Source organism: Ranitomeya imitator, chromosome 1, assembly GCF_032444005.1.
Source record: "Ranitomeya imitator isolate aRanImi1 chromosome 1, aRanImi1.pri, whole genome shotgun sequence".
NCBI classification, from domain to species: Eukaryota; Metazoa; Chordata; class Amphibia; order Anura; family Dendrobatidae; genus Ranitomeya; species Ranitomeya imitator.
Window position 1 is genome coordinate 848,914,877 of NC_091282.1, and position 25,350 is coordinate 848,940,226.

General features: G+C 44.4%; 1 protein-coding gene across 1 annotated transcript in view; it reads left to right on the forward strand.

Moving 5' to 3' along the window:
- Window positions 1–6,164: 6,164 nt before the first annotated feature.
- SEMA6B (semaphorin 6B) overlaps window positions 6,165–25,350 on the forward strand; it is a 170,250-nt gene continuing 151,064 nt past the window's right edge. Inside the window, exon 1 of the mRNA XM_069741317.1 lies at window positions 6,165–6,439. The gene's annotated coding sequence lies outside the window, so the exon portion shown is untranslated. The remainder of the gene's footprint in view (window positions 6,440–25,350) is intronic.

Sequence of the window (25,350 nt, forward strand, 5' to 3'; positions counted from 1 at the left end):
CCCAACGATCTTCTTGCTGAGGGAGACTCTTCGCTTTTCCCAGAAGGCACCTGGAATATGCAAATTATCCTCCTCAAGCTTGAATCCCTGGTTTGGTGATGCTTTCCAAGCAGCTGGTCCCAGCTGTACTCAACAATCTTCTTGCTGAGGGAGACTCTTTGCTTTTCCCAGAAGGCACCTGGAATATGCAAATTATCCTCCTCAAGCTTGAATCCCTGGTTTGGTGATGCTTTCCAAGCAGCTGGTCCCGGCTGTACCCAACGATCTTCTTGCTGAGGGAGACTTCGCTTTTCCCAGAAGGCACCTGGAATATGCAAATTATCCTCCTCAAGCTTGAATCCCTGGTTTGGTGATGCTTTCCAAGCAGCTGGTCCCAGCTGTACTCAACAATCTTCTTGCTGAGGGAGACTCTTTGCTTTTCCCAGAAGGCACCTGGAATATGCAAATTATCCTCCTCAAGCTTGAATCCCTGGTTTGGTGATGCAGGCGGATGCGACGTTTGTTTTAAAGGAAGCTACTGATGCCTCCCAGGACTTCATCAGTAAGCTGTCCATCTTGCGGTCAAGAGGGTCCTTGAATTGTAAGGAGTCTTCAAAGGATAACGTAGTTTTTTTGGCTACCCTAGCCACCTGGATATCTACTTTAGGGACTTCAGTCCAACACTTTGAGGTGGTTTTATCCAGGGGGAAGCGATCCTTCCTCTCGCTTGGAGTGTTCAACTTCCTTTCCAGAAATTCCCATTCATCCCGGATTAAATTTTGGACATAGTCATGGATAGGAAAGACCATCTTTCTTCTGACTTCAGACCAAATAAATCATCTTGGACTGAGTGGGATGGTTTCTCCTCCTCAACCCCATCATGTTCCTAACCGCTGACAGCAGCTCCTCCATATCTTCTGAGGAAAAGAACAGTTTCTTATCATCCTCTGTCTGACTCTGAGTAAGTTCACCTTCCTCCCTCCAATCCCCAGAGACTGATGATCCAGCTTCTGAGTCCGAGATGTCTTCAGGGGTATATTTTTTCTTTTTTGAGACTGCGGGCCCCACTGAGAATGACTGGGAAAAGGTAGCCAGGGAAGACTGTATCTCCTGTCGCACCATCCCTCTTACTACATCCATCAGGGATGGTTGTTCCTCCTGGAAAAATTTTTCTGTCCATTGCTGGCACAAGACTTTCTTGTAACTGGGAGGTTTTTTTTTACTGCAGGTAGAGCACTTGCGGTTTGCAGTTTTTTTCCCTTGTTTTTGGTGCAGGATCCTTGTCTCCCTAGAAGAGAGGAGAAGGGGGGTTCCCATAAGGATGGGTCCTTAATCAAAGATGGGTACCCCTTTACCAAATATACTCACTGGGATAGGGTTTGCGCTGGGCTCTGCAGATGCAGCTCTCAGGTAAGACACATCCATCATTCAGACCTCAGTCCTACCTTATGGAGTCTTCCATCAGGGTCCTTTTATAGGAACCAAGATTCAGCGCCTTTTCCCTCACCCAATGGGATGAGATCGCTCCCCCTCTGTGATAGGAGGCTTCCTGGTGCCTCCCGGATTGAGGAACACACAAAAAAATCAAATTTCCAGCCAAAATGGCGGTGCGTTCCACTGTGGAGCGCAGGGCGGAAGTGACGTTGCGCTCTCTGTCCTGGCGGTGTACGTCACTTCCTTCTGTATGTCTCGGGATGCTGGAGAGAGCGGAAGTCAGCTCCGGCATAAAGGCGCGAGGGGGAGAGTGAGTCATGAAGCTGGGGGGCTATGGGAGGCCCCCAACCCCGTCTACCCATCCAGCATTGCCAGGGGCGCTGGAGGATGGTGCGGTCCCGCCCACTGCAGGAGCAGCTTCAGGGAGGAAGGTCCGTGACAATCGACCCAGGCTGCCCAGATAAAGGTAAGCCCCTAGGATGTCGCTGGTCCATCCCAGGAGCACACACGAAAACCTCTTCATCCCTTTAGGGACAGGAAAACACTGGTGATTAGGGGAATGGGATTTCTATTTAAACCTCTTGTTTCCTGTCCCTAATTAGGATGTGGAGGAAGCCTCCTATGTGCTGTCGTGGAGGGGATTAGAGAAAAGTAAGTTTGTTAGCGAAGTTTTATTATACTCACCTTTCGGGGCAGTCTGGTCCAATGGTTGTCGCTGATCTTGGTCCAGTGCCTCCCATTTTCTTATGATCGCCACAATCCTGCTTGCTTCTTGTGGGTGACGCAACCCTGCATCATCCACACAGGCTCCCAGGCATCGCGCTCCTGCACAGGCATACTTATCTGCCCTGTTGAGTGCAGAGCAAAATACTGCAGTTCTAAGGTGCCAAAGCTCTTTTCCAGCACCAGCGCACTGCAGTACTTTGCTCTGCCCTCAACAGGAGCGCGATGCTGGGGAGTCTGTGTGGATGACGCAGGGTCACATCATCCACAACAAGCAAGCAGGAGGATGGCGATCATAAGAAGATGGGAGGACCAAGACCAGACACAAAACCGCCCCGCAGGTGAGTATAATAAAACTTATTTTTTCAGTTTTTCCGGGTCGGGTTGGGGGCAGATAAGCAGCATTACAGAATGCTGTAGATAAGCCCTAAAAGGTAATGGCCGCATCTTATATCAGCCAAAACTGCTGACAGGTTCACTTTAAGTATTGTGTGTTGTCACGAATCCCACCGGATATGTCAGGGATCCCACCAATATGTCACGGTTCACGGGGAGGATACCTTTATCATCCCCACCACTCACACCAATTTGTCATGAACCAGTGTTCTTTGGTTGCCCCTGGTTCTTTCTGAAGGGGATTTATCTATATCCCACTTCCCAGTTCCGGCTTGGAACTTGCAGCTCTCTGACGCCCCCCTTACCCTCAGGTCAGGCAGGGTACTGCACCTAGGGTAATTAGTAGCCAGAAATGCTGCCTGCTATGTACTAGTGTTGGGCACACTGCAGCGAGGGTGATATAACTTCTCCCACTCAAGCGGGAACAATAATTATCAACGCCACCGTCGCTACAAAGCCTCCCCAAACGCACAGGACAAATTCTGCTGCCACCAGCTCTGATTTTCTAAGTATTATTGGGTCCAGAGACAACCCAAATCAGTAGCGTAATTCACTTCAGAGGACGCGACAGTTCATTATAGAGCATGGAGAGACAAACTAGTAGTTTTATATTTTACTCCAAAAAGGGTAGGCAGTGTTTACAAAGTATAAAAGATACTATAAAGAAGACAATTATCATATGTACAATACAATTACAAATAACATGGGATTAAAGTTGAAAAAACACTTACATAGCGTTCAGATAATTTCATCTCCTGGTTGCCCATGTGCTCAGGAGACACATCAAGATGCATATCACATCTGTATAGCAGCTGGACCCTGGACAAGATGACACTCAGGACTCCTGCTTCACAGTTATTTCCTAGCCCAAAACCAAAGCCCTCCCCCTGTGGTGACCTAACTTAGAGGCTGAAACCTCCCCTTTACTGAGAATTATGAAACTATTTTTATGCCTAGGTCGCTGTATGTATCTTGTATACGAAAGACACGATGATCAGAATGTGCCCCATTCTTTTAAGTGTAAACACGGAGTATCATATGCTCGCTTATAAAGAGATCCACTCTTTGCACTCATTGCATTTAGCTGCTAGCGGTTTCAGTGAGTGATAGATCTATCGATGGACATACGGAATATATAATTCTTATATCTCTAGCCCAGATCAGTTCCTCTATATATCACTTTAATAGAACAATAGAAGCTCATGGTTCCTACACTCTTACGTTTAGCTTCAGAGTGGTAACAAAGACATTCCTGGGGAGGGGGAAACGAGTGGCTTGAATTCCACTGTGCTGCAGGCCGAGAAAAGAAGGGGAGTCAGAATGACCCACAGCGTGTGTCTGTTCTCTGCTCTTGGATGTAGCAGAGCTCAGTATGCGTGATGACAGACAATCAAATACCTCATGTTCCTGACATGTGTCACATGCCCTAGTTTAAGATTAGAAAACACGGCACTCAGTAGATATAGGGATTGCCGGTGCTCAAGTAGGGTGTCCACCCCGTAGAATAAAGATGAATAAAACTTGGCACTCAATATGAGAAGAAAAGCTTCTTAATTTATTGATGCATCCAGACAAACAAAACTGCTAAACGTTTTTGGTCCACACCGGACCTTCGTTAGAGCGTTTCTTTGACATTGACTGGATGAGGAAGCTAGAAAGCATGGATGAGCGTCAGCTAGAAAGGGATATACATTAGCTGAAGTGTGCTGGAGGATCGGAGCACAATAGAGTGTAGAGCGCCAAGGAGAGGCACCGAGCCTGAAGGGGATAACGGCGCTGGATCCTGGGCGAGCGGTGTGCTGAGCAGAGAGGAGAGGAGCTGAGTTTGTCTGGATGCATTAATAAATTAAGAAGCTTTTCTTCTCATATTGAGTGCCAAGTTTTATTCATCTTTATGCCCTAGTTTAAGGGCATAAAAATTAATAGTTTGAAAACTGCAAAACTTTCTAAATTTCCAATATTTTGACAAATAAATGCAAAAAAATATTGTCCTAAATTTACCACTACCAAGAAGTACAACATGTCATGAAAAAAACATTCTCGGATTCAGTGGGAACTGTTGAAGAATCCCAGAGTTATTACCAAATATTATGATGCTGGTCAAAATTGAAAAAAATTGACCTGGTCAGGAAAGTGAAAACAGAATGGGGTGTAAAGGGGTTAAACCAGACAGTAATACCATACAAAAAAAGTTACAAGAAATCTGTTAGCTGTGAAAACACTCTTTACCAACAGGTACAGGGTTAATCTGCAGATATTGGTGGTCCAATGCTGCCCGGCTCCCTTACTGAAAATGCAGCTATTGGAAGAAAATGAACTTATTTCCTCCCAGGAGCCACTAGCTTTCAGTCATAGGTGCAGTGTGAGCCGTCAATGCGCTGGTGCATGCGCATAGCCGCCACTCACAGTTCCGTGAAAGCCAATGGCTCCTGAGAGTATGTAGGGTCATTCCAGTAGCCGCACTTTCAGTAAATCTCCGGAGAACAGTGGACAGCTTTTTCCTTGCAGATTTTTGTTTTCTGAGGTGACTGGCTCGTTTTAATAAATAATATTTCCCTTATGTCTACCTTACATCTGCATCATTTTTCAAAGGCCCTTTTATTCTCTTAGGGTTTTAGAATGGTTAAAATTTAGGTAGTTTTCTTTTTTCATCGTTTTCATGAAAATCATACCGATTCTATTTTTGTATCGACCTGTCTGGCTTTGAACTGTTGGTGACCTATATAATGGAAATAAAAACCTAAAGTGATACCATTTTAAAAACTGCAACCCTCCGAATGTGCTGTCAGGAAATGTGTTAACCCTTCAGGGGCTTCAAAGGAATTACTGCAATGTGGAATGAATGGAATCCAAAACAATTTTTCCCCTCCTCTAAAATGATACCAGCATCCTTGACAGGCCACTACTTGGCCTCAGGTTGCCATGGTAACCATCTGGACCAATATGATCACAGTGGTGGGGTGTCCATGGGGTTAAAGAGAGAATCTACTCCCTCTGTTAACCATCTAGAGGCTGCTGCAGCTATTGACAGAGGCATCTAGGGGGGTTAAATAGCTGCAACCATCACTGATTGTGGCTGTACTGTACAGCTGACACCCGCTACATTTCTTCCGGGGGGGGGGGGGGGGGGGGGGGGGGCTGCTATTCTTTTATTCCTCAGGACAGTGAAAAGGTGTATTGGCTGGGGGGGGGGGGGGGGCTGCTATTCTTTTATTCCTCAGGACAGTGAAAAGGTGTATTGGCTGTCATTGAGGGGTTAAACAAATCATTTATGCTTGTATTGCCATATTCTGGGACCCTTTTGTTCTTTTTCATGGATGATGCTCCCACTTTGTACAGGGCAATCACCCATACAGATGCCCTTACTGTATTTCTGCATACCTCCCATCTCATAAGGGAGAGACAGACAAGATTGCAGTGTAGAGGATGGGGAGGATAGAGGGACCCTCACCAGGTCCATATGAATATGATGGAGGTTATTGTCTTCTAGCATAGGACCAGCTCCCTGAGGGTGAATGCAGCCATCATGCGGTCCTGGATTATTGGGGCCACGAATAGGAACATTCACAGCTCTGGAATAGGTAAGAGCAATAGATCTGAGAAATGGGAGGAGACAGTTTGGGAGAGACAGTGAATCCATAGAAGGGGGAAGAGTGGGGGAAGAAGAGGGACCCTGAGGACATCGATGGGGAAGGGGGTGAGGATCAGACACAGCCCGCCGCTGCAATCCCCGTAACATCGCACAGGAGACACTGGGTGTGGGTCCGCGAGCGCTACAGCGAGGGACAATGGGGGCTCCGGTCTGACGCCCCCAGATCCGCAGCACGAGCGGCGTGTGACAGCTCCGGATCCACGGGTGACATTGTGCTGCGCCGCGGGGACCCGCACAATGTGACAAGGACACAAGGTATGGGACGTGGGCTGACCCTAGATCATACACTGTGCATAGGATGTGTCTGTATGTGGAGACACGGGGGATTGTCTGAGCCCTCCTAATGCAGGGATGGTGGTCGCGACTGCAGATATGGGGTCTTTCTGGAGAGACAGAGATGGAGGATTCCGACATGTGTCTCCAGAGTGACAGAGATGGGCTTTATTCTAGACAATGTCTACATGTGCGACTCCAGAGACAGAGATATGGAGCATGTCTACATGTGTGGCTCTAGAAAGACAGTGCTGGTGAGCTGTGGGTTATATATATATATATATATATATATATATATATATATATATATATATATATATATATATATATATATATATATGTGTGTGTTTCTAGAAAGACAGTGGTGGTGAGCTGTGGGTTATATATATATATATATATATATATATATATATATATATGTGTGTGTGTTTCTAGAAAGACAGTGGTGGTGAGCTGTGGGTTATATATATATGTGTGTTTCTAGAAAGACAGTGCTGGTGAGCTGTGAGTTATATATATATATATATATATATATATATATATATATATGTGTGTGTTTCTAGAAAGACAGTGCTGGTGAGCTGTGGGTTATATATATATATATATATATATATATATATGTGTGTGTTTCTAGAAAGACAGTGGTGGTGAGCTGTGGGTTATATATATATATATATATATATATATGTGTACGTATGTGTGTTTCTAGAAAGACAGTGGTGGTGAGCTGTGGGTTATATATATATATATATATATATATATATATATGAGTGTGTTTCTAGAAAGACAGTGGTGGTGAGCTGTGGGATATATATATATATATATATATATATATATATATATATATGTGGCTCTAGAAAGACAGTGGTGGTGAGCTGTGGGTTATATATATATATATATATATATATATACATATGTGTGTGTTTCTAGAAAGACAGTGATGGATTATTTCTGGGTGTTTCTAGAGAGACTGAGCTGTGGGTTATATATATATGTATATATATATATATATATGTGTGTGTGTTTCTAGAAAGACAGTGATGGATTATTTCTGGGTGTTTCTAGAGAGACTGAGCTGTGGGTTATATATATATATATATATATATATATGTATATATATATATATGTGTGTGTTTCTAGAAAGACAGTGGCGGATTATTTCTGGGTGTTTCTAGAGAGACTGAGCTGTGGGTTATATATATATATATATATATGTATGTATATATATATATATATGTGTGTGTTTCTAGAAAGACAGTGGCGGATTATTTCTGGGTGTTTCTAGAGAGACAGAGCTGTGGGTTATATATATATATATATGTGTGTGTGTGTGTGTGTGTGTGTGTGTTTGTGTGTGTTTCTTGAAAGACAGATGTGGATTATTTCTAGAGAGACAGAGTTGTGGATCATTTCTAAATGCACATTTCCAAAGTTAGAGAAGTGGCGTATGTTTATATGTGCGTTTCTAGAGAGACAAATGTGGATTATTTCTAGAGAGATAGAGTGGTAGATTATTTCTAAATGTTCGTTTCCAGAGACTGATGTGGAGTATGTCTATATGTGTGTTTCTAGAGAGACAGAGGGTTATTTCTAGACAGAGTTGTGGATTATTTCTATGTATGTGTTTCTAGAGAGATTTAGCTGTGGGCTATTTATGACGTGTGTTTCTAAAGACAGATGTTATTTCTGTATGCATATTTCTAGAGAGATAATTATGTAGATTATCTCTAAATGTGTGTTTAAAAAAAAAAAGCCGTGGATTATTTCTACATGTGTGTTTGAAGAGGCAGATATGTGGATTATGTCTACTTGTGGGTTTACAGAGACAGATATGTGGAATATTTCAACATGCTTTTTTTCCAGAGTGATAAAATGTTTATTATTTCTATATGTGTGTTTATAGAAAGACAACAAAGTGGAATATTTCTACATGTGTGTTTTTAGAGAGACAGAGAAGTGAATTATTATTAGATGCATCTTTGAAGAGAGACAGAGATAAGTATTATTTCTTTGTGTGTTTCTAGAGATAGAGATTATTTTCAGAGAGACAAAGATGTGGATTATTTCTAGATGTGTTTCTAGAGAAATAGAAATGGGGATTATCTCTAGATGTGTGTTTCCAGAGAAATAGAAATGGGGATTATCTCTGGATGTGTGTTTCTAGAGAAATAGAAATGGGGATTATTTCTAGATGTGTTTCTAGAGAAATAGAAATGGGGATTATCTCTAGACTAGATTGTGGCCCGATTCTAACGCATCGGGTATTCTAGAATATGCATGGCCCCGTAGTATATGGACAATGATGATTCCAGAATTCGCGGCAGACTGTGCCCGTCGCTGATTGGTCGAGGCAACCTTTATGACATCATCGTCACCATGGCAACCATTATGACATCTACGTCGATACTGTGCCCGTTGCTGATTGGTCGAGGCCTGGCGGCCTCGACCAATCAGAGACGCGGGATGTCTACGTCCTTTATGGCATCCTCGTCGCTGTGCCCGTCGCTGATTGGTCGAGGCCTGGCGGCCTTGACCAATCAGAGACGTGGGATTTCCAGGACAGACAGACAGAAAGACAGACAGACAGACGGAAAAACCCTTAGGCAATTATATATATAGATGTGTTTCTAGAGAAATATAAATGAGGATTATCTCTAGATGTGTGTTTCCAGAGAAACGGAAATGAGTACTATTTCTCTATGGGTTTCCAGATACGGAAATGTGGATTATTTTTAGAAGTGTTTTTAGAGAAATAAACTTGGAAATATTTTCTAGAGAGACAGGGATGAGTGTTATTTCCGGCTGCGTGTTCCTCTATAGATCTACATCTACATGTCAGGCAGTCCTGCTGCTGCGTGTAGCGGTGGGTTCTGTCTGCATGCTGTTTTCTTTCTCGGCCTGTTCTGCTGTCTGTGTCTCCAGGCTCTGAACATCACTGTACTATTTCTTTGTTTATTTGTATTTAGTTGTATTTGTAATTAATTTAAAAGGGGTTTAATTCTTTTCACTAAAACCTAAACATAATGGACAGTCCAGTGATCTATGAAATGACTGGCACAACCCACGTCTACTGCACAAGTTTTGTTATTCAGGCTTATTATCTCCAGTAAATGCTGTTTTGTAAACCAGCTAATGAAAGAGTGGTTATTACAAAAGAACATAGGGGACATTTATTAAACTGGAGCAAGGGAAAAGTGAAATAGTTGCCCATAGCAACCAGATTGCTGCCTCCCTCTTCAAAAGGGCTTTAGAAAAATGAGGGCTGGAATCTGATTGGTTGCCATTGACAAGTAGCCCGATACATATCCGTAGCCAGTTTCCCAGATGTTACCTAAACCGGGATAGTCATCTATTATGTAGTAGTACAAGAGTGACTTTTGTCCTAGCAATAGTGTGCCTGCAGATGAAATAATCAGAAAACATGCTTACATTTCACCCCGAATCAGCGGCAGTCGCAAACATCTAGAAGTGCAAATAGGAATACAAACAATAAAAAAATCATATGATAGGTACCGTAATAGTGATCTAAACCTTAGATAATGATCTTGAATAAAAGAACAGTCAGTGGGCCCTCTGCAGTCTAATAGTGGGTCTATGACAGCAGCTGTTTACTCCTATGGAGCTTGAAGTGTCCCCCTTACCTCTTAGACCCCTGTGTGGCAGAGCAGGTTGCATCAATAGTATGTCAGACCCCATCAAATTCATTATTCCCTAAAAACAAGTTACAACCTATCCATTGGAAAAGTAATAACTTGCTGATCGCTACCAGTCGAACTGCTGGGTCCTATAGTGATCCCAAAAGCTGGCTCTACAGCCCCTCTTGAGTGGAGCAGAGGTACAACTGCTCGGCCTCTGCTAAAATCATTGTTAATGGGTTGGCTGGAAGTAGTCCAGTACAATGCGCTTCAGTGCCTCATTCTCATTCGCTGTACCCCCAGTAATCATCATGCTGTCCCCTTTTCCATGGATAGAGAATAGCTTTTTTTGGGTGGGAAGAAGATTTTTAAATATATATTATAATCCTAGTATGGGAAACTAATAATCCACAGTGGGGCCCTCACAGCTTTAACTAGGGAATAGTTGGAGGCATAAAATAGTTTAGCATTGTGTAGACCCTATAAAAAATAAAATACCTCTTACCAGCTTCAAATTGAAGGTCATCATGTCAACTAAACAAAAGTAATGAAGCAGATACTAAACAAAAGCTATCTGACACTGATTAGTTCCAAAATTTATGATCAGGGGCAGATTAAGGGTACTCTAGTGTCCAGGCTGTCCACTGTTCACACTGAGTGCCCCCCTTCCCAGATCACCTAATGTGATGGGGAAGGGTGACATGCCAAATGACAGGTCATGTGATAACCACCCAGTTTTTCAGGCGCTCGTGTAGGAGACAATGAAGGCAGGCCAAAAAGAGGTGTGCATTGTGTATCACCAACATTATTTTTCCTTTTGCGTTGTCTTAGCTATGGCATTTGATGCCTTAAAATGCATACAAAACACAAAATAGACCGAAACAGACTACACATCATCAGTCACTGTATATACTGAAAGAAGAAACTGTATATAATCATTCAGGGAGGTCAAAATGTAATAGATGAAGCTTTATTTAATAATAGAGGACCCTATGTAATAAGGGCTATACATAACAAGGGAGGACACTATGTAATAATGGATGCTGCTATATACAGTATAAGAAGTAAAAACACTAACAATTAGTGGTGTTATATGTAATAAGAGAGGACACTATGTGATAATGGGATGACACTATACATAATTTAGGTAGTTGTACAAACAAGACTGTTACTACCATCAGCACTCTGCTATACCGTATAGATACAAAATAAATATTTACATCCAGTGACTTACTGGTGATGTCTTTTTATTTATTTACCTCTCCATCTAGTCGGACCTTCATGTTGTAGTCTCTGCAGATATTTCTGCACAAAAGTCTGCTACTCCTATCTTTTCAGCAGAGAACCGCGCCCCTGAAAATAACTAGGTTAGGCTAGTTTCACATTTGCAGTTAAGTCCGCAGCGTATCATCTGCAACCGCAAACGCATGCAAAAACGCATGCAAACATCTGATAACGCAGCATTTTTTATCGTTATCAGCTTACACATGATGGTAATAAAATGCAGCGTTTGCATGCGTTTTTAAATGTGTTTGCGCTTTTTATGCGCATGCATTTGATATTTCCAGGAGGGTGTGTCTTTAATGGGCATGTCTAAATCAGTTCCTGGACATGCGCAGTCCGAAGTACGCAAACGCATCAAACGCATGCGTACGCAAAGACATGTGTACGCATGCATTCCCATAGACAGTAATGGGTTTTTTGCCGCATTCCTTGCGCTAACAACTGCATACGTTTGTAGGCGGCAAATTGACGCCCCTAAAATTACTACATGTTGCGTTTACCGCGCCAAACCGCAGACGACGAAACGACGCATGCAAACGCGGCAAAGCGCAACCGATCACAGACACATTCGTTCCTAATGTTAAATATAGGAAAAGACAACGCATGCAGATAATTGCAGAAGAAATGCTGCAGACACAATCGCAAATGTGAAACCGGCCTTACACAGACATACATATATACAGTATATATATATATATATATATATATATATATATATATATATATATATATATATATATATATGTATATATACAGTTAGGGCCAGAAATATTTGGACAGTGACACAATTTTCGCGAGTTGGGCTCTGCATGCCACCACATTGGATTTGAAATGAAACCTCTACAACAGAATTCAAGTGCAGATTGTAACGTTTAATTTGAAGGGTTGAACAAAAATATCTGATGGAAAATGTAGGAATTGTACACATTTCTTTACAAACACTCCACATTTTAGGAGGTCAAAAGTAATTGGACAAATAAACATAACCCAAACAAAATATTTTTATTTTCAATATTTTGTTGCAAATCCTTTGGAGGCAATCACTGCCTTAAGTCTGGAACCCATGGACATCACCAAACGCTGGGTTTCCTCCTTCTTAATGCTTTGCCAGGCCTTTACAGCCGCAGCCTTCAGGTCTTGCTTGTTTGTGGGTCTTTCCGTCTTAAGTCTGGATTTGAGCAAGTGAAATGCATGCTCAATTGGGTTTAGATCTGGAGATTGACTTGGCCATTGCAGAATGTTCCACTTTTTGGCACTCATGAACTCCTGGGTAGCTTTGGATGTATGCTTGGGGTCATTGTCCATCTGTACTATGAAGCGCCGTCCAATCAACTTTGCAGCATTTGGCTGAATCTGGGCTGAAAGTATATCCCGGTACACTTCAGAATTCATCCGGCTACTCTTGTCTGCTCTTATGTCATCAATAAACACAAGTGACCCAGTGCCATTGAAAGCCATGCATGCCCATGCCATCACGTTGCCTCCACCATGTTTTACAGAGTATGTGGTGTGCCTTGGATCATGTGCCGTTCCCTTTCTTCTCCAAACTTTTTTCCTCCCATCATTCTGGTACAGGTTGATCTTTGTCTCATCTGTCCATAGAATACTTTTCCAGAACTGAGCTGGCTTCTTGAGGTGTTTTTCTGCAAATTTAACTCTGGCCTGTCTATTTTTGGTATTGATGAATGGTTTGCATCTAGATGTGAACCCTTTGTATTTACTGTCATGGAGTCTTCTCTTTACTGTTGACTTACAGACAGATACACCTACTTCACTGAGAGTGTTCTGGACTTCAGTTGATGTTGTGAACGGGTTCTTCTTCACCAAATTAAGTATGCGGCGATCATCCACCACTGTTGTCATCCGTGGACGCCCAGGCCTTTTTGAGTTCCCAAGCTCACCAGTCAATTCCTTTTTTCTCAGAATGTACCCAACTGTTGATTTTGCTACTCCAAGCATGTCTGCTATCTCTCTGATGGATTTTTTCTTTTTTTTCAGCCTCAGGATGTTCTGCTTCACCTCAATTGAGAGTTCCTTTGACCGCATGTTGTCTGCTCACAGCAACAGCTTCCAAATGCAAAACCACACACCTGGAGTCCACCCCTGACCTTTTAACTACTTCATTGATTACAGGTTAACGAGGGAGACGCCTTCAGAGTTAATTGCAGCCCTTAGAGTCCATTGTCCAATTACTTTTGGTCCCTTGAAAAAGAGGACGCTATGCATTACAGAGCTATGATTCCTAAACCCTTTCTCCGATTTGGATGTGGAAACTATCATATTGCAGCTGGGAGTGTGCACTTTCAGCCCATATTATATATATAATTGTATTTCTGAACATGTTTTTGTAAACAGCTAAAATAACAAAACTTGTGTCACTGTCCAAATATTTCTGGCCCTAACTGTATTACAGTACAGACCAAAGGTTTGGGCACACCTTCTCATTTAAAGATTTTTCTGTATTTTCATGGCTATGAAAATTGTACACTCACACTGAAGGCATCAAAACTATGAATTAACACATGTGAAATTATATACTTAGCAAAAAAGTGTGAAACAACTGAAGTTATGTCTTATATTCTAGGTTCTTCAAAGTAGCCACCTTTTGCTTTGATGACTGCTTTGCACTCTCTTGGCATTCTCTTCAAGAGGTAGTCACCGGGAATGGTCTTCCAACAATCTTGAAGGAGTTCCCAGAGATGCGTAGCACTTGTTGGCCCTTTTGCCTTCACTCTGCGGTCCAGCTCACCCCAAACCATCTCGATTGGGTTCAGGTGTGGTGACTGTGGAGGCCAGGTCATCTAGCGAAGCACCCCATCACTCTCCTTCTTGGTCAAATAGCCCTTACACAGCCTGGAGGTGTGTTTGGGGTCATTGTCCTGTTGAAAAATAAATGATGGCCCAACTAAACGCAAACCAGACGGAATAGCATGCTGCTGCAAGATGCTGTGGTAGCCATGCTGGTTCAGTATGCCTTCAATTTTGAATAAATCCCCAACAGTGTCACCAGCAAAGCATCCCCACACCATCACACCTCCTTCTCCATGCTTCACGGTGGGAACCAGGCATGTAGAGTCCATCCGTTCACCTTTTCTGCGTCGCACAAAGGCATGGTGGTTGGAACCAAAGATCTCAAATTTGGACTCATCAGACCAAAGCAAAGATTTCCACTGGTCTAATGTCCATGTCTTGTGCACACTCTTGGCATTCTCTTGATGAGCTTCAAGAGGTAGTCACCAGGAATGGTTTTCTGTTGTGAATTCTGTTGTCAAGCTCCCTCCTGTGGTCATGAATGGTACTTCGGCTGGTTCTGTCCATGGGCTTCCTCTGTTGGTTGTGAGTGGGGCTGCGGCTTCTGAGTTTCCTTCCACAGGTGACGAGGTTAATTCGTTAGCTGGCTGCTCTATTTAACTCCACTTAGATCTTTGCTCCATGCCACCTGTCAATGTTCCAGTATTGGTCTAGTTCACTCCTGGATCGTTCTTGTGACCTGTCTTTCCAGCAAAAGCTAAGTTCCTGCTTGTTTTTCTTTTGTTTGCTATTTTTCTGTCCAGCTTGCCATTTTGATTTTTGTCTTGCTTGCTGGAAGCTCTGGGACGCAGAGGGAGCGCCTCCGCACCGTGAGTCGGTGCGGAGGGTCTTTTGCGCCCTCGGCGTGGTCTTTTTGTAGTTTTTTGTGCTGACCGCAAAGTTACCTTTCCTATCCTCAGTCTGATCAGTAAGTCGGGCCTCACTTTGCTAAATCTATTTCATCTCTGTGTTTGTATTTTCATCTTTACTCACAGTCATTATATGTGGGGGGCTGCCTTTTCCTTTGGGGAATTTCTCTGAGGCAAGGTAGGCTTTATTTTTCTATCTTCAGGGCTAGCTAGTTCCTTAGGCTGTGACGAGTTGCATAGGGAGTGTTAGGAGCAATCCACGGCTATTTCTAGTTTGTGTGATAGGATTAGGGATTGCGGTCAGCAGAGTTCCCACGTCCCAGAGCTCATCCTATATTATTTGTAACTATCAGGTCATTCCGTGTGCTCTTAACCACCAGGTCCATTATTGTCCTAACCACCAGGTCATAACAGTACAGGTGGCCCAAAGTATTAATGCATCTCAATAGAGGGATAAGAGAAGTTCTGAGCCCATTTTTTCTTCTTTGCAGTGTGTTTTGTCTCTCTTTTCCCCTTTACCTCTGGGTGGTTCAGGATACAGGTGTAGATATGGACATTCAAGGTCTGTCCTCATGTATGAATAATCTCACTGCAAGGGTACAAAACATTCAAGATTTTGTGGTTCAGAATCCGATGTTAGAGCCTAGGATTCCAATTCCTGATTTGTTTTTTTGGGATAGATCTAAGTTTCTGAATTTCAAAAATAATTGTAAATTGTTTCTTGCTTTGAAACCTCGCTCCTCAGGTGACCCTGTTCAAAAAGTGAAAATCATTATTTCTTTGTTACGTGGCGACCCTCATGACTGGGAATTTTCCCTTGCGCCAGGAGATCCGGCATTGCGTGATGTTGATGCGTTTTTTCTGGCGCTCGGATTGCTTTATGATGAACCAAATTCAGTGGATCAGGCAGAGAAAATCTTGCTGGCTCTGTGTCCGGGTCAGGATGAGGTAGAGATATATTGTCAGAAGTTTAGGAAGTGGTCTGTACTCACTCAGTGGAATGAATGTGCCCTGGCAGCAATTTTCAGAAAGGGTCTCTCTGAAGTCCTTAAGGATGTCATGGTGGGATTTCCCATGCCTGCTGGTCTGAATGAGTCTATGTCTTTGGCCATTCAGATCGATCGACGCTTGCGTGAGCGTAAAGCTGTGCACAATTTGGCGGTATTATCTGAGCATAGACCTGAGCCTATGCAATGTGATAGGACTTTGACCAGAGCTGAACGGCAAGAACATAGACGTCGGAATGGGCTGTGTTTTTACTGTGGTGATTCCACTCATGCTATCTCCGATTGTCCTAAGCACACTAAGCGTTTCGCTAGGTCTGCCACCATTGGTACGGTACAGTCGGAATTTCTTTTGTCCGTTACTCTGATTTGCTCTTTGTCATCCTATTCTGTTATGGCATTTGTGGATTCAGGCGCTGCCCTGAATTTGATGGACTTGGAGTTTGCTAGGCGCTGAGGTTTTTTCTTGGAGCCCTTGCAGTATCCTATTCCATTGAGAGGAATTGATGCTACGCCTTTGGCCAAGAATAAGCCTCAGTACTGGACCCAATTGACCATGTGCATGGCTCCTGCACATCAGGAGGATATTCGCTTTTTGGTGTTGCATAATCTGCATGATGTGGTCGTTTTGGGGTTGCCATGGCTACAGGTCCATAATCCAGTATTGGATTGGAAATCAATGTCTGTGTCCAGTTGGGGTTGTCAGGGGGTACATGGTGATGTTCCATTTTTGTCTATTTCGTCATCCACCCCTTCTGAGGTCCAGGAGTTTTTGCCTGATTACCGGGATGTATTTGATGAGCCCAAATCCAGTGCCCTACCTCCTCATAGGGATTGCGATTGTGCTATCAATTTGATTCCTGGTAGTAAGTTTCCTAAGGGCCGACTGTTTAATTTATCTGTGCCAGAGCACGCCACTATGCGGAGTTATGTAAAAGAATCCTTGGAGAAGGGTCATATTCGCCCGTCGTCGTCGTTCTTTTTTGTGGCCAAGAAGGATGGTTCTTTGAGACCTTGTATTGATTACCGCCTTCTTAATAAGATCACAGTCAAATTTCAGTATCCTTTGTCGCTGCTGTCTGATTTGTTTGCTCGGATTAAGGGGGCTTGTTGGTTCACCAAGATAGATCTTCGTGGTGCGTATAATCTTGTGCGTATTAAACAGGGCGATGAATGGAAAACAGCATTTAATACGCCCGAGGGCCATTTTGAGTACCTGGTTATGCCATTCGGGCTTTCCAATGCTCCATCAGTATTTCAGTCCTTTATGCATGACATCTTCCGAGAGTACCTGGATAAATTCCTGATTGTATATTTGGATGATATTTTGGTCTTTTCGGATGATTGGGAGTCTCACGTGAAGCAGGTCAGAATGGTGTTCCAGGTCCTTCGTGCAAATTCTTTGTTTGTGAAGGGGTCAAAGTGTCTCTTTGGAGTTCAGAAGGTTTCATTTTTGGGTTTCATTTTTTCCCCTTCTACTATCGAGATGGACCCTGTTAAAGTCCAGGCCATTTACGATTGGACTCAGCCGACATCTGTGAAGAGTCTGCAAAAGTTCCTGGGCTTTGCTAATTTTTATCGTCGCTTCATCAGTAATTTTTCTAGTGTTGCTAAACCGTTGACTGATTTGACCAAGAAGGGTGCTGATGTGGTCAATTGGTCTTCTGCGGCTGTGGAAGCTTTTCAGGAGTTGAAGCGTCGTTTTTCTTCTGCCCCTGTGTTGTGCCAGCCAGATGTTTCGCTCCCGTTTCAGGTCGAGGTTGATGCTTCTGAGATTGCAGCAGGGGCTGTTTTGTCGCAAAGAAGTTCTGATGGCTCGGTGATGAAACCATGTGCCTTCTTTTCTAGAAAGTTTTCGTCTGCTGAGCGCAATTATGATGTTGGCAATCGAGAGTTGTTGGCCATGAAGTGGGCATTCGAGGAGTGGCGTCATTGGCTTGAAGGAGCCAAGCATCGCGTGGTGGTCTTGACGGATCACAAAAATTTGACTTATCTCGAGTCTGCCAAACGGTTGAATCCTAGACAGGCTCGTTGGTTGCTATTTTTCTCCCGCTTTGATTTTGTGGTTTCGTACCTTCCAGGCTCTAAGAATTCGAAGGCTGATGCCCTGTCAAGGAGTTTTGTGCCCGACTCTCCGGGTGTTCCTGAGCCGGCGGGTATTCTCAAAGAGGGGGTAATTTTGTCTGCCATCTCCCCTGATTTGCGGCGGGTGCTGCAAAAATTTCAGGCTGATAGACCTGACCGTTGCCTAGCGGAGATACTGTTTGTCCCTGATAAATGGACTAGTAGAGATATCTCTGAGGTTCATTGTTCGGTGTTGGCTGGTCATCCTGGAATCTTTGGTACCAGAGATTTGGTGGCTAGATCCTTTTGGTGGCCGTCTTTGTCGCGGGATGTGCGTTCTTTTGTGCAGTCCTGTGGGACTTGTGCTCGGGCTAAGCCCTGCTGTTCTCGTGCCATTGGGTTGCTTTTGCCCTTGCCGGTCCCGAAGAGGCCCTGGACGCATATCTCTATTGATTTTATTTCGGATCTCCCTGTCTCTCAAAAGATGTCAGTCATTTGGGTGGTTTGTGATCGCTTCTCTAAGATGGTCCATTTGGTACCCTTGTCTAAATTGCCTTCCTCCTCTGATTTGGTGCCATTGTTTTTCCAGCATGTGGTTCGTTTACATGGCATTCCGGAGAACATCGTTTCGGACAGAGGTTCCCAGTTTGTTTCGAGGTTTTGGCGAGCCTTTTGTGCTAGGATGGGCATTAATTTGTCTTTTTCCTCGGCTTTCCATCCTCAGACAAATGGCCAAACCGAACGAACTAATCAGACTTTGGAAACATATCTGAGATGCTTTGTTTCTGCTGATCAGGATGATTGGGTGTCCTTTTTGCCTTTGGCTGAGTTCGCCCTTAATAATCGGGCCAGCTCGGCTACTTTGGTTTTGCTGTTTTTCTGCAATTCTGGTTTCCATCCTCGTTTCTCTTCAGGGCAGGTTGAGTCTTCGGACTGTCCTGGTGTAGATACTGTGGTGGATAGGTTGCAGCAGATTTGGACTCATGTGGTGGACAATTTAACATTGTCCCAGGAGAAGGCTCAACGTTTCGCTAACCGCCGGCGCTGTGTGGGTCCCCGACTTCGTGTTGGGGATTTGGTTTGGTTGTCGTCTCGTTATGTTCCTATGAAGGTTTCCTCTCCTAAGTTTAAGCCTTGTTTCATTGGTCCGTATAAGATTTCTGAGGTTCTCAATCCTGTGTCGTTTCGTTTGAACCTTCCAGCTTCTTTTGCCATCCATAATGTGTTCCATAGGTCGTTGTTGCGGAGATACGTGGCGCCTGTGGTTCCATCCGTTGATCCTCCTGCCCCGGTGTTGGTTGAGGGGGAGTTGGAGTATGTGGTGGAGAAGATTTTGGATTCTCGTATTTCGAGACGGAAACTCCAGTACCTGGTCAAGTGGAAGGGTTATGGTCAGGAAGATAATTCCTGGGTCTTTGCCTCCGATGTTGTGAGTTCTGTTGTCGGGCTCCCTCCTGTGGTCATGAATGGTACTTCGGCTGGTTCTGTCCATGGACTTCCTCTGGTGGGTGTTTCTGAGTTTCCTTCCACAGGTGACGAGGTTAATTCGTTAGCTGGCTGCTCTATTTAACTCCACTTAGATCATTGCTCCATGCCACCTGTCAATGTTCCAGTATTGGTCTAGTTCACTCCTGGATCGTTCTTGTGACCTGTCTTCCCAGCAGAAGCTAAGTTCCAGCTTGTATTTCTTTGGTTTGCTATTTTTCTGTCCAGCTTGCTATTTTTATTGTTGTCTTGCTTGCTGTAAGCTCTGGGATGCAGAGGGAGCGCCTCCGCACCGTGAGTCGGTGCGGAGGGTCTTTTTGCGCCCTCTGCGTGGTCTTTTTGTAGGTTTTTGTGCTGACCGCAAAGTAACCTTTCCTATCCTCGGTCTGTTCAGTAAGTCGGGCCTCACTTTGCTAAATCTATTTCATCTCTGTGTTTGTATTTTCATCTTTACTCACAGTCATTATATGTGGGGGGCTGCCTTTTCCTTTGGGGAATTTCTCTGAGGCAAGGTAGGCTTTATTTTTCTATCTTCAGGGCTAGCTAGTTCCTTAGGCTGTGCCGAGTTGCATAGGGAGCGTTAGGCGCAATCCACGGCTATTTCTAGTGTGTTTGATAGGATTAGGGATTGCGGTCAGCAGAGTTCCCACGTCCCAGAGCTCGTCCTTTATTATCAGTAACTATCAGGTCATTCCGTGTGCTCTTAACCACCAGGTCCATTATTGTCCTGACCACCAGGTCATAACAGTACAGGTGGCCCAAAGTACTAATGCATCTCAATAGAGGGATAAGAGAAGTTCTGAGACCATTTTTTTTTCTTTGCAGTGTGTTTTGTCTCTCTTTATCCCTTTACCTCTGGGTGGTTCAGGACACAGGTGTAAACATGGACATTCAAGGTCTGTCCTCTTTGATGGATAATCTCACTATAAGTGTACAAAACATTCAAGATTTTGTGGTTCAGAATTCGATGTCAGAGCCTAGGATTCCAATTCCTGATTTGTTTTTTGGTGATAGATCTAAGTTCTTGAATTTCAAAAATAATTGTAAATTGTTTCTTGCCTTGAAACCTCGCTCCTCAGGTGACCCTGTTCAACAAGTAAAGATCATTATTTCTTTGTTACGTGGTGACCCTCAAGACTGGGCATTTTCCCTTGCGCCAGGAGATCCGGCATTGCGTGATGTTGATGCGTTTTTCCTGGCGCTTGGATTGCTTTATGACGAACCTAATTCAGTGGATCAGGCAGAGAAAATCTTGCTGGCTCTGTGTCAGGGTCAGGATGAAGCGGAGATATATTGTCAGAAGTTTAGAAAGTGGTCTGTGCTCACTCAGTGGAATGAATGTGCCCTGGCAGCAATCTTCAGAAAGGGTCTCTCTGAAGCCCTTAAGGATGTCATGGTGGGATTTCCCATGTCTGCTGGTCTGAATGAGTCTATGTCCTTGGCCATTCAGATCGATCGACGCTTGCGTGAGCGTAAAGCTGTGCACCATTTGGCGGTACTATCTGAGCATGGGCCTGAGCCTATGCAGTGTGATAGGACTTTGAACAGAGCTGAACGGCAAGAACACAGACGTCGGAATGGGCTATGTTTTTACTGTGGTGATTCCACTCATGCTATCTCCGATTGTCCTAAGCGCACTAAGCGGTTCGCTAGGTCTGCCACCATTGGTACGGTACAGTCTAAATTTCTATTGTCCGTTACTCTGATTTGCTCTTTGTCATCCTATTCTGTTATGGCATTTGTGGATTCAGGCGCTGCCCTGAATTTGATGGACTTGGAGTATGCTAGGCGCTGTGGTTTTTTTCTTGGAGCCCTTGCAGTATCCTATTCCATTGAGAGGAATTGATGCTACGCCTTTGGCCAAGAATAAGCCTCAGTACTGGACCCAATTGACCATGTGCATGGCTCCTGCACATCAGGAGGATATCCGCTTTCTGGTGTTGCATAATCTGCATGATGTGGTCGTTTTGGGGTTGCCATGGCTACAGGTTCATAATCCAGTATTGGACTGGAAATCTATGTCTGTGTCCAGCTGGGGTTGCCAGGGGGTACATGGTGATGTTCCATTTTTGTCTATTTCGTCTTCCACTCCTTCTGAAGTTCCAGAGTTTTTGTCGGATTATCGGGATGTATTTGATGAGCCCAAAGCCAGTGCTCTACCTCCTCATAGGGATAGCGATTGTGCAATTAATTTGATTCCTGGTAGTAAGTTTCCTAAGGGCCGATTGTTCAATTTATCTGTGCCAGAACACGCCGCTATGCGGAGTTATATAAAGGAATCCTTGGAGAAAGGCCATATTCGCCTGTCATCATCACCGTTAGGAGCAGGGTTCTTTTTTGTGGCCAAGAAGGATGGTTCTTTGAGACCTTGTATTGATTACCGCCTTGTTAATAAAATTACAGTCAAATTTCAGTATCCTCTGCCCTTGCTGTCTGATTTGTTTGCTCGTATTAAAGGGGCTAGTTGGTTCACCAAGATAGATCTTCGAGGGGCGTATAATTTTGTGCGTATTAAACAAGGCGATGAATGGAAAACAGCATTTAATACGCCCGAGGGCCATTTTGAGTACCTGATTATGCCATTCGGGCTTTCCAATGCTCCATCAGTATTTCAGTCCTTTATGCATGACATCTTCCGAGAGTACCTGGATAAATTCCTGATTGTGTATTTGGATGATATTTTGGTCTTTTCGGATGATTGGGAGTCTCATGTGAAGCAGGACAGAATGGTGTTCCAGGTCCTTCGTGCGAATTCCTTGTTTGTGAAGGGGTCAAAGTGTCTCTTTGGAGTTCAGAAGGTTTCATTTTTGGGGTTCATTTTTTCCCCTTCTACTATCGAGATGGACCCTGTTAAAGTCCAGGCCATTTACGATTGGACTCAGCCGACATCTGTGAAGAGTCTGCAAAAGTTCCTGGGCTTTGCTAATTTTTATCGGCGCTTCATCGCTAATTTTTCTAGTGTTGCTAAACCGTTGACTGATTTGACCAAGAAGGGTGCTGATGTGGTCAATCGGTCTTCTGCAGCTATAGAGCCTTTTCAGGAGTTGAAGCATCGTTTTTCTTCTGCCCCTGTGTTGTGCCAGCCAGATGTTTCGCTCCCGTTTCAGGTTGAGGTTGATGCTTCTGAGATTGGAGCAGGGGCTGTTTTGTCGCAAAGAAGTTCTGATGGCTCGGTGATGAAGCCATGTGCTTTCTTTTCTAGAAAGTTTTCGCCTGCTGAGCGTAATTATGATGTTGGTAATCGTGAGTTGTTGGCCATGAAGTGGGCATTCGAGGAGTGGCGTCATTGGCTTGAAGGAGCCAAGCATCGCGTGGTGGTCTTGACAGATCACAAGAATTTGACTTATCTTGAGTCTGCCAAACGGTTGAATCCGAGACAGGCTCGATGGTCGTTATTTTTCTCCCGTTTTGATTTTGTGGTTTCGTACCTTCCGGGCTCTAAGAATGTGAAGGCTGATGCCCTGTCAAGGAGTTTTGTGCCTGACTCTCCGGGTGTTCCTGAGCCGGCGGGTATTCTCAAAGAGGGGGTAATTTTGTCTGCCATCTCCCCTGATTTGCGGCGGGTGCTGAAAAAATTTCAGGCTGATAGACCTGACCGTTGCCCAGCAGAGAAACTGTTTGTCCCTGATAGATGGACTAGTAGAGTTATCTCTGAGATTCATTGTTCAGTGTTGGCTGGGCATCCTGGAATCTTTGGTACCAGAGATTTGGTGGCTAGATCCTTTTGGTGGCCGTCTTTGTCACGGGATGTGCGTTCTTTTGTGCAGTCCTGTGGGACTTGTGCTCGGGCTAAGCCCTGCTGTTCTCGTGCCAGTGGGTTGCTTTTGCCCTTGCCGGTCCCGAAGAGGCCCTGGACGCATATTTCTATGGATTTTATTTCGGATCTCCCCGTCTCTCAAAAGATGTCGGTCATTTGGGTGGTTTGTGATCGCTTTTCTAAGATGGTCCATTTGGTACCTTTGTCTAAATTGCCTTCCTCCTCTGATTTGGTGCCATTATTTTTCCAGCATGTGGTTCGTTTACATGGTATCCCAGAGAACATCGTTTCTGACAGAGGTTCCCAGTTTGTTTCGAGGTTTTGGCGATCCTTTTGTGCAAGGATGGGCATTGATTTGTCTTTTTCCTCGGCTTTCCATCCTCAGACAAATGGCCAAACCGAACGAACTAATCAGACTTTGGAAACATATCTGAGATGCTTTGTTTCTGCTGATCAGGATGATTGGGTGTCCTTTTTGCCGTTGGCTGAGTTCGCCCTTAATAATCGGGCCAGCTCGGCTACTTTGGTTTCGCCGTTTTTCTGCAATTCTGGTTTCCATCCTCGTTTCTCTTCAGGGCAGGTTGAGTCTTCGGACTGTCCTGGTGTAGATACTGTGGTGGATAGGTTGCAGCAGATTTGGACTCATGTGGTGGACAATTTGACATTGTCCCAGGAGAAGGCTCAACGTTTCGCTAACCGCCGGCGCTGTGTGGGTCCCCGACTTCGTGTTGGGGATTTGGTTTGGTTGTCATCTCGTTATGTTCCTATGAAGGTTTCCTCTCCTAACTTTAAGCCTCGTTTCATTGGTCCGTATAAGATTTCTGAGGTTATCAATCCTGTGTCATTTCGTTTGGCCCTTCCAGCTTCTTTTGCCATCCATAATGTGTTCCATAGGTCGTTATTGCGGAGATACGTGGCGCCTGTGGTTCCATCCGTTGATCCTCCTGCCCCGGTGTTGGTTGAGGGGGAGTTGGAGTATGTGGTGGAGAAGATTTTGGATTCTCGTGTTTCGAGACGGAAACTCCAGTACCTGGTCAAGTGGAAGGGTTATGGTCAGGAAGATAATTCCTGGGTTTTTGCCTCTGATGTTCATGCTGCCGATCTGGTTCGTGCCTTTCATTTGGCTCATCCTGGTCGGCCTGGGGGCTCTGGTGAGGGTTCGATGACCCCTCCTCAAGGGGGGGGGGGGTACTGTTGTGAATTCTGTTGTCGGGCTCCCTCCTGTGGTCATGAATGGTACTTCGGCTGGTTCTGTCCATGGACTTCCTCTGGTGGGTGTTTCTGAGTTTCCTTCCACAGGTGACGAGGTTAATTCGTTAGCTGGCTGCTCTATTTAACTCCACTTAGATCATTGCTCCATGCCACCTGTCAATGTTCCAGTATTGGTCTAGTTCACTCCTGGATCGTTCTTGTGACCTGTCTTCCCAGCAGAAGCTAAGTTCCAGCTTGTATTTCTTTGGTTTGCTATTTTTCTGTCCAGCTTGCTATTTTTATTGTTGTCTTGCTTGCTGTAAGCTCTGGGACGCAGAGGGAGCACCTCCGCACCGTGAGTCGGTGCGGAGGGTCTTTTTGTGCCCTCTGCATGGTCTTTTTGTAGGTTTTTGTGCTGACCGCAAAGTAACCTTTCCTATCCTCGGTCTGTTCAGTAAGTCGGGCCTCACTTTGCTAAATCTATTTCATCTCTGTGTTTGTATTTTCATCTTTACTCACAGTCATTATATGTGGGGGGCTGCCTTTTCCTTTGGGGAATTTCTCTGAGGCAAGGTAGGCTTTATTTTTCTATCTTCAGGGCTAGCTAGTTCCTTAAGCTGTGCCGAGTTGCATAGGGAGCGTTAGGCGCAATCCACGGCTATTTCTAGTGTGTTTGATAGGATTAGGGATTGCGGTCAGCAGAGTTCCCACGTCCCAGAGCTCGTCCTTTATTATCAGTAACTATCAGGTCATTCCGTGTGCTCTTAACCACCAGGTCCATTATTGTCCTGACCACCAGGTCATAACACTCCGA